At 46.5% G+C, this 13,281-nt stretch overlaps 1 protein-coding gene and 1 pseudogene across 1 annotated transcript in view; one reads left to right on the top strand and one right to left on the bottom strand.

The window, feature by feature from the left end:
* Positions 1–13,281, top strand: part of SLC1A3 (solute carrier family 1 member 3) — an 81,031-nt gene that overhangs the window by 43,441 nt on the left and 24,309 nt on the right. The gene's annotated exons all lie outside the window — the stretch shown is intronic.
* Positions 6,451–6,791, bottom strand: LOC150008191 (large ribosomal subunit protein P1 pseudogene; annotated as a pseudogene).

The raw sequence follows: 13,281 nt of genomic DNA, 5'->3' as shown, positions 1-13,281 counted from the left end.
ACAAATTTATTCTAAAACAATTCTTGACTGTGTTGGAAGACAAGGTACAATATCTATAGTTCACTTTGAGAAAATATCCTAAAGAAAAAAATCTAAATCAATGGTTCTCAAAATTTTTCTAGTCCCACCATACTTGAGTGATAAAAATCACTCTTCTTAGTAATTAACAGTGGCTAATATACTCTCTTATTTTTGTTTTTACTGATGTGGAGAGAACAGAACATGTATGGTTTAAAAGGACTCCAAAGATTTTTCTGGTACCCTGATACTAACATGCCTCACTCCCCAACCCTTGAGGAAGATGTACCTTTCCAGCTTAGAATAATTGTGTTGAGTTTTCCAAAAATGAAGCATTATAACATGCTCCACGTGGATTATGTTAGTGCGTTTAAAATTTGACTCAAACTTTTAGGAACATTGTTTTGCGTTCCGTTCACTTTCAGGAATACATTGCTGGACGGGCGTGAAAGTAACGTTTGGGACTGTCAGCCTCCCTCACTGTTTTTATCAGGGGCATCCAACTCTTGGTGTAGAGGAGGCAGGTGGGGAAACAAGATTAAATGTTGGGTGGGCCTGTCCACTGTTTCTACCTTGACCTCTGGCTCTGGGATGAGAGTGAACACCTTCGTCCCAGATGCAAGAGGGGGATCGTCTGTAGTCCAGGGGGAAAGACTGGTTTATGTTGCAGCCATTTATGTCTCAGAAGATAAGGCTTCTTCTCCCTAAACCCAACCATAATCTCCATGATCACTTGTTTAAAAATGGCTAGTAATTCCTTCCTAATATTATCCAGTCAGTTTTCAAAAATCTCCATTTTTTTTTCTCCCTCTCTTTTTAATTTGTTGGTTTGAATTAAGCCACATTTTTATGCTGAATTTGCTTTACATGCCCTTTACATCTCTTAATCTGTGGGCTCTTTCTCCCCCCGCCCCTTCTTTCTCTTTCTCTCTGTCTTTCCCACCCTTTTTCTTTTGCAGTTTGTTTTCCACAACCTGGATTTTGCCGATTACATCTCCCTAGTGCTGTTTGACATCTTTCTCTGTCCCTGTAAACGACTTCTTGAGACGCACAAAAATTCTTTCTTGATGAGTCACTAGAGCCGTCTGCAAAACATGCTTAAGGACACACTTAGTGCTTCATAGTTCTAAGCTCTTCTCCCTTCCTAGGAAGGACCTCCTGGTTGCTTCCAAGGTGTGAAGATTTTACAGCGCTGCTTCATTATTATGAAGATGATGGGTGCTTGTAGAACAAATGTAAATTTAGCTATTTCAGATTTAGAAAGAGTAGGAAAACTATTGAAAAGCTATTTTTATAAAATTAAAAGAAATGTAGAAACTAAGAGCTAAGCCAGAAATTGAGCCCGCTGCTCTAAGTCCTCCCCTCCCCCGAGGCTTGCTGATTTGACCTCCTTAATTCCGATGTACCACTGCCCCCACCTTGGTCCAGACAGCAGCATCGCAACCGAATTCTACAGCAACAACTCCCTCATCAGGCTCCCTGCCTCCCCGACCCCTGCTCTCCATAGGGACTTCCCCTTTTCCAGTGTGCTTTTTCACGTGAAGACAGTATGCTCTTCCTAAAACTCAACTCTGAGCTTATCCCCATATCGCTTTTGGAAGAAAGGTCATGTCTTACATGGCTCCTGCTTCTCTCTTTCCATCTCATTTCTTACCACGCCCCCTCATCTGCCTGGAGTCTTCTCCAGCCTCTTCCCCTGAAGCCCCTCCCCCTTACCCTTAGGTCTGACTTCGGATGGCACTTCCGCCAGGAGTGCAATGTACTCAGGTGACCCCACCATCCTTCTTCTCCTCCAGCCAACTGGAAGTTTCATGAAAGCAAGGGACCATTTTGCTGGGCACTTCATCCCTGGAAGCTGGCAACATTCATTTTCTGAGATTCCCAGAGAGTCCTCAGTTATTTTAGAAAGCATCATGACAGTCTCCACTTTCATGTATGAACATATAATACACTGGATAACATTTTTCAGAGAGTTAAAGTTCCGGCTTCTTCTGAAACTATTACTTATACTGCTTCCTTGAGCACAATCAGACCAGAAAAGCCAACATTTGGACTCTTAACTTAGAGAAATACAGCACCCTACTGCCAGTTTATGTGGTCGGCTTGTTTTTTTCTTTTTTTTTTTAAACAGGCCCAGAGACGTTTGCCATGCTTATTCTGGAAAGATCCCTGATTTGATCTTTCCGTTACTATTTGGTGGAGCGCCTACCAAAGCCATGGCCTGTGGTTCTGCCCTAGGACCTGTGTGCCATTTAAAACAGCGACCGTTCCATGGGAGTTTTCTGACTGTCAGGCAGTTTGCTGCCCTGATAGGCATTTCTGGATATGAGAAAAGACTTATTTGGGCACCCCCAGCTGCCACTAGGATGCATGTGCACACTCACACTCACTCTGTACTTTCTCCCTCAGTGCCTAAGATCATTTGTTCAGCTTGGATATTGAGTTTCCACTACAGCAGAATAGCTGACTCTCGGTAACTTTCAAGGAGAGAAAGGACATCTTTCCCTCCCCTGGAACTGAGTACAACAGCTTAAAAATAGAACAATGCGTGTTTGGTGTTTTCTTTTTATCCTCGGCATCAATAACAGGTGTACAGTTACAGACACAAAGAGCTAGATTCACGTCTTCTGCACGCCTGGGGAGAATTCCCAGAGTCACCCAGGAGCAAGAGCCGGGCCTAAAACATCTAGTAAAAAGAAAGTAACCCAATATAGCTCTGTGTTACAAACACCGCTGGGTCACATGGCTTCCTTATCCCCCCCCCCCCACCGCCCCCCATTTAGACTTGAGGGTCTAAATGAACAGTGGGAGAAAACAGCTCCAAGAATGATTCCTAGACACCAGAAAACAAAATACAGTTAAACCCCCTAAAAGTTGAATTAGAGAAATTAACTGTGTGAATTGCAGGCTTTGGACTGATGGGGGCATAGGGGTCGGGGACTGAGCAGAGGTGTAGCTTGGTCAACCAAAGGCGAAAGGTCAGATTGATTTGTTAGCTTGTATTTTAATACCCTATCAAAGACTGCTTCTCAAATTGTAATATGACCTCTTAGAAGACTTGAGCTCACATGCTCCTCATCCGCTTTGTGGCGTGTCCGTGATCGGTAACAGTGTCCCTTAATGAAGAGATCCGCACGTGTTATGAATTTGCAGAGGGGAAGCGGCATCCCCATTCTCAGCAGCTCCTGGGAATCCTTTCACATTTGCTTCCGGACGAAGTGGTTCGAAATAGATTTGAACAAATGCTAGGCATTTGGCAGCATTGTGAGGGGTACTAGTTTTCAAATTTGGGGTTATTTCATGTCTCATAATGAAAATTTCAACAGCTTTGTGCCTTCGAGGTGTTCCAGTGTTCGCATAAATACCTAACTTGTGACTCCACGTTTACCACTCACAAGTTCTCCTCACCTGGTTATTAGTTCTGACGCTGCCACTACTGTATCCTTGGCTCTCAAAGTCCAGCCGGTGAACATGCACAGGCGGGTCCAATTTGGCACTAAATTTGACTCCCTCTTTCTAAGGGAGCTTTCCCACTTGCCCCTGACAGTCAAGTCAGGTGTTGCCGGAACTCGAGCTTATCAGTTCCCCAAGTCCCCTCTCCAGGGCCCCTCTCTTCTTCTGCCCCGCGTGCGTCCCCCTATCCCAGCCCCCAAACGGTGCTCCCCCAGCACTGCTGTGCCTCCCGATGCTGTGCTCCCACGGGCCAAGCACCCGGAGCAAGCCCTGGGCTGTAGTCCCGTCTACAGCCCTCCTCCTGGCATACAGTAAGTGCTCAGTAAATCTACCGCAAATGAGCCAAGGATGATTATCGAAGAAAAAAACAAAAATAGTCACATGTTCTTATTAATCAGCTTTAACTCAAAAGACAGAATCCACTTCTGAGGGGGTTATCTGGGCGTACAGAATCCACCGTGAGTTGGAGAGGCTGGTGGAAATGTTCTCAGGGCTCCAAACGCTCCATGGCGGGCACAGGGCGTGTTTGTATATCTTGCATGCAGACTCCCTGTGAATGGTTCACCCATTCATCTCGCCTCCTTACACAGCTTATCTCCCCTTTGAAATATTTAACATTTCTGCTGGTGGGGAGTCGGTCCCCAAGAGTTCCTGCGGCATTTACATGGACTATGGGTACATGTCTAGAGGCTCCATGGCCCCGCTTCCCCTACATTCCCCGTGAAACGTTGCACAGCTCTGGGCTTTCCCTGGATGTGCAGGGAATAGTCCTGACAGCATCTGCCATACGTCTTCATGCTTTGCTCCCTTCCTGTTCTCGCTGCCTCTGTGCTCTGGGCCACGCACGGCAGCTCTTGTCTCCTTGAGGTTATTCATTCATTCCACATTGGGCTCCCCAGTCCCCTGTGCTAGGTGCTGAGGAAGGAAGTTGCCGAGCTGTTGACGTAACTTCAGGCCCTGGGTCTCCCCTCTCCCCGCCCCCTCTTCCACGGTGGGGAGCCGAGGTGTTTACATCTGGGAAGTAGAAAAGGGGCCAGCCAAGCAGCGTCGCACAGAGCATATGCTCAAAGAAGAGGAGGCTCCCTCTGGCTGCGTTTCCTTGTGGTAATCCCTGTTTGGGTCTTCAGAACACAAACTTTGCAGGTACCAGACTCATTTCCATACCAGCCCCAGCACCCACTAGCTATGGGGGAAGTCGCTTTGGCATTCAAGGTTCGTTTATGGAGTGGAAATAATAGTAGTGGTAGTAACAGAACATTTGTCATCCATGCCCCATGGGGACCCCGAGGTGAGCTCAGCGGCAACCATGGTTGTGAGCGTGGTTATGTGAACTGTAGGCGCTGCCCCTCTCACATTCCGCTTCAGCACTTGTAAACATCAAGTTCAAAGGCCCTTTTGGCTTCCAGGCTGGAGAGTATCTGGTGTCAGGCCCTTCCTCGCTTGTGCATCTGGGGTCCGCCTAGAGAGGATCATTTCCTCCGTCCTGGCCCAGGCCATCCAGTGGCCTGCTCCTTGACCACACCTTGGCCTTGTCACTACTTGGTGGCCTGTTTCACAGATCACATTGCTTGTTAACCCACCTCCTCTCGGCTGAGTTGCTACCTCCTAAGTCATGTTTGTGGCAGCTTGTTGGGTTTTCTAGACAAGAAAGCTGCTTGGGGGTGACCCAGAGTAAACAATAGAAGTCACTCTATTTTTCCATGTTAGAATAAAAAGCCCACTTGCCAAGAAAGCTCATGACCTCCCAAGATTAGGAAAACACTTCGTTTGTCATAGGCCAGTTTCAAGTTGGTACACTAAAGCAAAGCTTGAAACAGCTTTGCAAAGGGCTGCGGTGGAGCTTTCGTTCCGACCAAGCCTCGCTACTAACTGCTGGTGTCAGTTCTGGGCATCACTAAACCTCTTGGTTTCTTGGCCTCACCCCCCAAACCCGGAGGTTCTCCGCCATGACTAAGACCCAGTTTTAGGCATTTAACAGACTTGGTTTCCGAGGGTGTTTACAGGTTTCCTGTGCGATCATGTCCTCTGCAATCAGGTTCGATAGCTACTGGGTCCCTGAGCCTGGGACAGAGCCTGGCTCCTGCTAACGCCTCAATAATTAGCTGTAAATGTGCAGCATTGGTATTGCCATTCAGCTTGTGTTTGCTCTCTTCCACCTGGAAGCCGTAAAAATGATCATCTTGATTGCAGATTTATCCTTTGATGGATTAGTATCTTCTTTTATATGCATGATCATTGCAAGCAGTTATTAAGTCTAAGGTATGCCTGGCATTGAACACACGCACTTGTTACCCTCCTGCAACATTGTTATTATCTCGGTTTTACAGAAGAGGAAACATCCCAAGCTCTCCCTGCTAGCAAGTGGCTGAGCCTGAATTCACACGCAGATCCATGTGCCACTAAAGTGCCCTCTCTGTGATGCCATGCAGCCCCTCATGCGGCGTGGCCTCTAGATTTGCGCTGGATCCATTGCCTTAATTTATGCCTGTGATAAAAAGTCTATTCTCCACGTGAGCTAAATATGTGCCACAGTGCTCCCATACTTGTGCCCTTATGTCATGTGTAGTTGAACACTTGGTTATTTGGTGAGACTATGATGTGTCTACTCAAGAGGAGAACGTTTTGAGAACAGGAACTACTGTTAGTGTATTTGCATCCCAGCACTCATTGCAGGAATGAGATCTTGTTATAATGGGCTGGGTACAGTTGCTTAATTATTCTCACCCACTGAAGTTGAAGACTTTGTCGTTTATCCTTCATTCACCAAATATCTATGGAGTCTCTATTGTGATGGCCACTGGGCATAGAGAAATAGAGACCGTTGTGTATATTTATAATTGAGGAACTATAATCTGGAAAATCACTGATTTGCTATTGTGGAAACTGATCTGTTATTGTGAAAGGGGTAAAGATAAATGCAAGGCATTACTCTTTTTTTTTCAGAGTTCAGCTTTTTATGGCACGTGTTACAAAAGAGGTTTAGTCAGAAAGACCAAAGCCCATGTGATTGATCATCAGAGTCCTCAGATTCTTCTTTCTTTGCTTCCACTTTCTCCGCCTCGGCTGGGGCAACAGTGGTGGAGGGGAGAGAACTTCCTGCTGGCACGGCGCCAGCTGCTGGGGCAGGTCCACCAGCCCCGACATTACAGATGGCACTCCCGGTATTGACATTGGCCAGAGCCTTTGCAAACAAGCCTGGCCAGGAAGGCTCAATATTTACACCGGCTGCTTTAATGAGAGCATTGATCTTATCCTCCCAACCCTCCCTCATCACCCTGAAGGATGAGGGCTTAGTAGATGCAGGCGAGCTCCGAGACCATGCTCTACAAGGAATCTCGTATAGTATAAAAATACTTCCTATAATAACATTCGGCTGTACCATTCCTGATACATTTTGTTTTGATTATTCCAAACATTTTTGAGTCTTCAGTAATACCTTGACAATAAAATAGAACCTAATAAAACAAGTGAAGTAGATTTTCAGCTGGCTGAACATTTGGATCTATTGAGTGTGTAAGGCTCCATATCCACCTTGAAAGATCCCTGGAGAAGTATCTGGTGTAAAACCCTGTTCTGTTCCATATTTGTATCAGCAACTTGAAGACCTAGAAGACACACACATTGTGTTTTCAGATGATGTAAACACCCCTCCCCCAAATTAGTTTCTACCACATATGTGTATGATCATGATTCAAAATGACTTCAATAGGCTGCAATGCTGTGTGGAAACCAACAAGATGAAATTGAGCAGAGAATAAATGTACATGTCTGCTTGCAGACTCAAAAGGCAATTGCGCAATTGCAGGATGGGCAGTGACTGAGCTTGGCAGCAGTTTGTGTGACTAAAAGCTCAGTATGAACCAACAGTGGGATGTGGTGGCTAAAGCAAATGAATATAGTCATATGCTTCCTCAGTAGAATTAATAGTTCACGATACTCTGCCCTGGTCACGCTCCATCAGGAGTAATTTGTTTAGTTCCGAGGATATTCAGGAACGACTTTGACAAAGCAGAGTAGCTGCTAAGAGGGTGGTGAATCCAATCCAAGACACACTTACTGGACTCCCGTTTTGGGGCAGGCAATGTGCTAACCGGTGTGGGGAAGAAAGATAGGATGAGACTGCCAGTCTCTAGCCTCAGGGAGTGGGACATTTCAATAGGAAGCCCGACAGGTATATACATGATGGTGACATGCAGCAGGCTGTGGAAAGCCAAGAAGCACAAAGAAAATGCTGTGGGAACTCGGGAGTTGGGCTAGTGGTAGGATTCCCACAGGAAATGAGGACGAGGGCAAAGGAAGCCTTAAACACAAAGGTGTGGAGACAAGAAAACTCAACACATCTAGGGAACACTGAGGGGTCTAGACTGCCTGGAAGAAGAGGGTAGACTTTAGTAGGAAATTAAGCTGAGGAAAGAGGGTGCGGACCGGAGCATGAGGTATTGACTGGTAGACCGTGGAAGGGATTATAGATTGGTAAGCATCTGGAAATAATGATACATGAGGATTGGTTGGGGAAATGATCTGTGTTTAGTCTGGAGGAAAGAAGACCAGGTCCCTCTGGGAAATGTGGACCAGACTTACTCTGCGTTTCTCCAGAAGCAATAATTTATCACAGGAGAAAAGTGTTATAAAGAACAAGATTTGCTCTGGCTGGTATGGCTCAGTGGACTGAGTGCCAGCTTGCAAACCGAAAGGTTGCTGGTTTGATTCCCAGTCAGGGCACATGCCTGGGTTACAGGCCAGATCCCCAGTTGGGGGTGCATGAGAGACAATCACACATTGATGTTTCTCTCCCTCTCTTTCTCCCTCCCTTCCCCTCTCTCTAAAATAAATGAAATATTTTAAGAGAAAGAAAGAACAAAGAAAAAAAAAAAAGAACAAGATTTGTCTTTTCCAAGCATCAGTTATTTTTGGTTTGGTTTGGTTTTAAATCAAAGCTGCCCCACACTGAAGAGCTAGCCTTGGCGAAGGTGAGAGCCTGCACGGATGGGCCGAGGGAAAGTCTGAAACCGACACTCTGAAGGGAGTGCGGGGAGGGGATGCTGCAGCCTCCCCAGGAGACCTGGGAGTTCTAGGAAGTACCCGGGGCCTTCCAGTGTGTAACTACCCATCGTGGAGTTTCTCCTTCTTCGTTGTTAGGTTGTCCGTTAGCACATCAGCTTCTGAATAAAGCTGGCCTGTTATGACTCCCCAGCTCCATGAGACGTCAGACTGACTCCAGAGCAGGGGCCCAGGGCTTTGACGGGAGCCCCCCATCATCATTGCCTTACTTATCAACACGTGCACCAGCCTTTTTTACTATGATGTAGGCATCGTTTCACATATGAATTTCACAGATTTTTGTGAGAATCCTCCATTAGGTGACTCAAGAGCAAATCACTAATGGATACAAGTCCAGTGCAAAGAAGACTTAATTTACCGAGAACTGCCATGGCAGTGGGTGCAGGGATTCCACAGCGGGTCTGGAGGCAGAAAGGCTTGAGCCTCAGTGCTGGCAATCTCCCTTGCTAGCTGTGTGATCCTGAGCAGGTAACATAACCTCCCTGTTTCCTAACCTGCAAATGGGGATTGAGCATCGTGAGTCCCGACCTTGCAGGCTGTTTGGGAGGATTACCTGAGATAAGGCGCTTAGCCTGTGCCTGGCACCTAGATCTAATTTTACTTACTGAGTTCTCCCATTTTATAGTGGCATTCCAAGGAGTCCTTCCAAGCTAAAAAAGGTTTTTAGAAATGGAAACATCCCCATCATGACATGGCTCATTTATACGTGCCAGATATTGCCCTCAGGCATCACATGTTGAACTCACTTAATCCTATGTAGTAAACACTACTATTATCCTTCATCACTGAGGCACTGAGCGGTTACCTGTCTTGACCAGACCAAGCTAATAGATGAGGGAGCCAGGATTCAAACCAAGCCAACTATAGAGGTTAGTACAACAATTCCCTAATGATTTCAGATTTGGGAAACAAACCAACTTTCCTGCTTTCTTCCCAAATTCATTTCAAATACTCTGCTGTATAATTCCATGTATCAGAGAAGGAAAACTCTGACTCCAAAAAACCTCCGCTGCCTTGCGGCATACCTCTTCAGGGGAAAGGCTAAGGGAGTAAACCCTGACAGAAAATCCGGAGCCGGAGTCCCTAAGGCGGTTTGACGTTGTAGTCAACACCGGCAACTCCTGCGGCGCACCTGAAGCCAAGCTGTATTGACTCCGTCTTTCCCTTGGACCCTTCAGCTGCGAAGAGAGGGGGGGTCTGCTGCATGGGCAACAGCAGACCCTCCATATCACCCTGCCCAGGCTCTGTAGCTTCAGCTTCACTGGAGAGGACACTCCAGTGTCATCACAAGATGTCGATTCAACACAGGAGGAGACAGATACCGTGTCACTCCCGAGTCGGACTGCACAGCCATTCTCGGCGGTGCAGATAGACTCTTGAGAAGCTACACCATCGTCTCTCGAGACGGACGGTTTCCGAATGATAATTCCATGCAGTATGATTTGTTCAGGACTACTTCATATTAATATGTTTTTAAGTCTTATAATTAATGTTTTTAAGTCTTATTCATTACATTAAAACACATGAACCCTAATGATCATGTCTTAGGCCAGAGCATGGAGATGGTCCTTAATAAAAGTCAAATGATGCATGAATAAGTGAAAATATTTAAGTTATAAAAGCAGTTCATGTAGCCACTTTTAGAGGAAGCAAGTTATCCTTAATATAACTTCACTGCTTTACGGTTGTGGGAACTAAAAATAAAAGAAATAATAAAACAATATTCTTCCTTCCTCCTTCTAAATCCTTCCAGCTGAGCTAGTGCTCAAATTAACAGGTAGATGGACAGGAGAAAAATCAAATTTTAATACATGTGCACAGAGGATTCACGTAAGCATGAAAAGTCCAAAGGCAGTGAGGCAACCCTGGGTATAGAAGGCATTTTGGACGAAAGAGAAAAGGTGGGGGAATGAGGTATTAGATTTCAGAAGTGAGAACAGGGGCCTTACAGGTAGTTGAAGATGAGGGGACCGGATCGTACAAGGCAGAAAAGTCCTTACTAGGCAACTCAGACAATGGGACTGGGGCATCTAGCCAACGGGCCCCTGCCTGACACCCTCCCCTCTGCCCCACTGAATTCAGATTAGGCTAAGGTGAAGTTGTTAAGATTTCTTTCCTGGAGCAGGTTTTTCCATCTGAATCTCTTAGGCAGGAAAGCGGGGAAGGACCAAAGGGTCTTTCTGAATCTTGTTTCTTAATAACCAACTTAAAATCAATGTCCCAAAAGTCAGCTTTAGGTTTGCAGAACTTAGGTGTCCTTCGCCACCTCCTTCCGTTATCTGTCTTGGAGCGGTCATAGCCATTTGTGTCCTTCATTTGAAATCAGTGTCTTACACCCGGCATTCCTCTACTTTATTTATAAATCCCATATTCCTTTTTAGCAACAGTGTTCTCTCTCTGCTCTCCCTCCTTCTCTCTCTCCCTTTCTCCCTCCCACTCAACATTGAGCATTACCAGGTATTACTCAAATGTACTGACCCACTAGTTGAGACTCTTGTGGCTGCATCATTACCTGCCCTTATCCATAAATTCCAAGTTACAGAATAATTTTACCAGTCCAATCCATGCTACCTCGGTTTCAGACCAACCAAACACCATTTCTACATCCCTTCTCCGACAGCCTCCTAGATCCCTGAAGTCTATTCAGAAGAAGTGAAGTTTGATGTAAGGAGCCGCCCATCATTTCCTTTGGAGAATTTTTGGGAATTCCTAAACGTCCCTTGAGAAAAACATCAAGACCCAAAACCGAGAGTCACCTAGAAACCATGTACATAAATGTTACCAAACTAAAGGCGAGTGAGCGGAAACAACCCCTTTCTGAGAACGCTAAGAGCTCTGGGGGTTGCGCCATTGCTGCTGGAAGGTATCAGAGCGAATTCAATTCTATTGTCAGGGGCAAAAATGCAGCTTTTCCTGTTCCAAGGAGAGCGAGTTCCCTTGCCATGAGTAAGGCAGAGATGAGGGAAGCCAACGAGTTCCAGACTTTTCCACAGTCTGTTCCCCTCTGCGAAGTGGTGCTGCTGCATTGTTTGGGTCAGGTAGCTGGGAACGCAATCTCCCGCTGCGAGGGTGCGACTATTCCTTCGTAGATTAGATAAGAACAGCTGATGAACTTTTAAATGCTGAGAAAACGAATCAGAACCAAAGGGGGCTGGGGGGGGGGGGGTGTTGGCCACAGCCCAAGAAATACGCTGAGAGAAAATAACCTACTGAACTTTCTCTCCATCCCACACTTCTCTGCTCTTTAGTCCCCCTTTCTTTCTCTCTCCCCTTGCCTCCCGTCAATCTCTCGGCTGCCTTATCACCCCCTCTCTTCTCTTCCGCCTCTTGTCAACCCCAACTGTACCCCCAAAGAGTTCATTTTGCACACTCTCTTAACTGGCCAAATCATGGACTTAAATTTTTTTTTTAATTTATTCTTTTATAGAATATATAAAATCCTACATTCTGGACTTCATTTGGAAAATAGCTGAGGTGAACACATTGTATTCTCCATCCTTCCTTTTTTCTATGTAAGAAATGTATCTTTTAACAGCATCCTCATTTCAGTCTCAAGCAACAGTCTTAACCTCACTCGGTCCATTTCAGAGTTGCCAGGTTGGGTCATGGTCCCCGAACCTTTTGACGGCAAGGAATTGGGGGTGCAGGCAGACATCAGGCCACCCAGAGCGCATGCCTCCTTTGGCCCCAGGAATCTGTGCCTCTTTTCCAGGCCTGGAGTCACACCCCTGTTTCAACTATTTTTCTGGGAATCAGGACCAGGCTGCACTGGTTTTTAATGTCCACTTGTTGATTTCAGTTTCTATGAGCCTTTCGATTCCTTTTCTTCTGTGAGGGATAGACCTTCCCTAGGAAGAAAGGGCACCCCTAAGTCTGCAGAAGCAGTCCGCCTGAGATGCCTTCTGATGAACTTTGAACAAGTCTGGGCCAGCATTAGACTTTGGTTCCATTCAGCATTCTGTCGGCTAGGAAACATGCTGTCTTCACCGTCATCTTCCTAAGAACATGGAAGTCTTTCCACAGGGTAACACAGTGCAAAGTGAAAAGGGCTCTTCTGGAAATTGCAAGCTACTCACCCAGTGGTTGGTTGTAAACCATGATTCTTTAGAGAAGGAAGTCAGAGGAGGTTGGCGTTCCGGCCCTCAAAGAACTTCTTCTCATTACGTCAAAGCAATCTGCTGCTCTCCACACGCTCTTCTTACTGTGAACGAAGTCCCCTAACTGTCCCTGTTGAGGTCACTGCTCCGGGGGGCGGGAGGGGGAGGGGTGCCAGTTGACGGCCCGCTTCATGTTGGCGTGTCTTTCCACAGCATAGAGGTTTCTTTTCTGAGCCAGGCTTCGCAGGTGTAACCAAGAGTTGGCCCGATGGGCTCTCTGCCCCCACTACCCAAGCCACACTTGTCACTGCTGTTTGCCTTGGTCCCGGGTTTCTCAGTTTTGGCGAGAGGACAGTGATTGCTTTGTGCGCGTCTGTTACAATGAGGTAACCAAAGAAAGGGCCTTGGTCTGAGGCTGTCAGCTGTTACTAATCACACTCCCCAGCTCCTCATGGGTCCCGCTCGCCTCTGCCTCTTGCTCTGCTGAGCACACATAAAGAAGATGAATTACTCCCTGTTTGCTCTTCAGAAAAGCATATTGTGCAGCGCATTCCAACACCGTGAGCGAAGGGAGGGCTCACGGGAGGGGTAAATGGGCGTCTAAACCACACTCAGCGGGTCTAGTGCCGGCAGCTGTGGGCCTGGGAGACGG

Source organism: Furipterus horrens, unplaced genomic scaffold (genome assembly GCF_987537825.1).
Source record: "Furipterus horrens unplaced genomic scaffold, mFurHor1.1.pri manual_scaffold_5, whole genome shotgun sequence".
In the NCBI taxonomy this organism is placed as follows: domain Eukaryota; kingdom Metazoa; phylum Chordata; class Mammalia; order Chiroptera; family Furipteridae; genus Furipterus; species Furipterus horrens.
The sequence above is the reverse complement of the archived record's forward strand: the minus strand, read 5'-3'. Positions and strand labels throughout refer to the sequence as shown.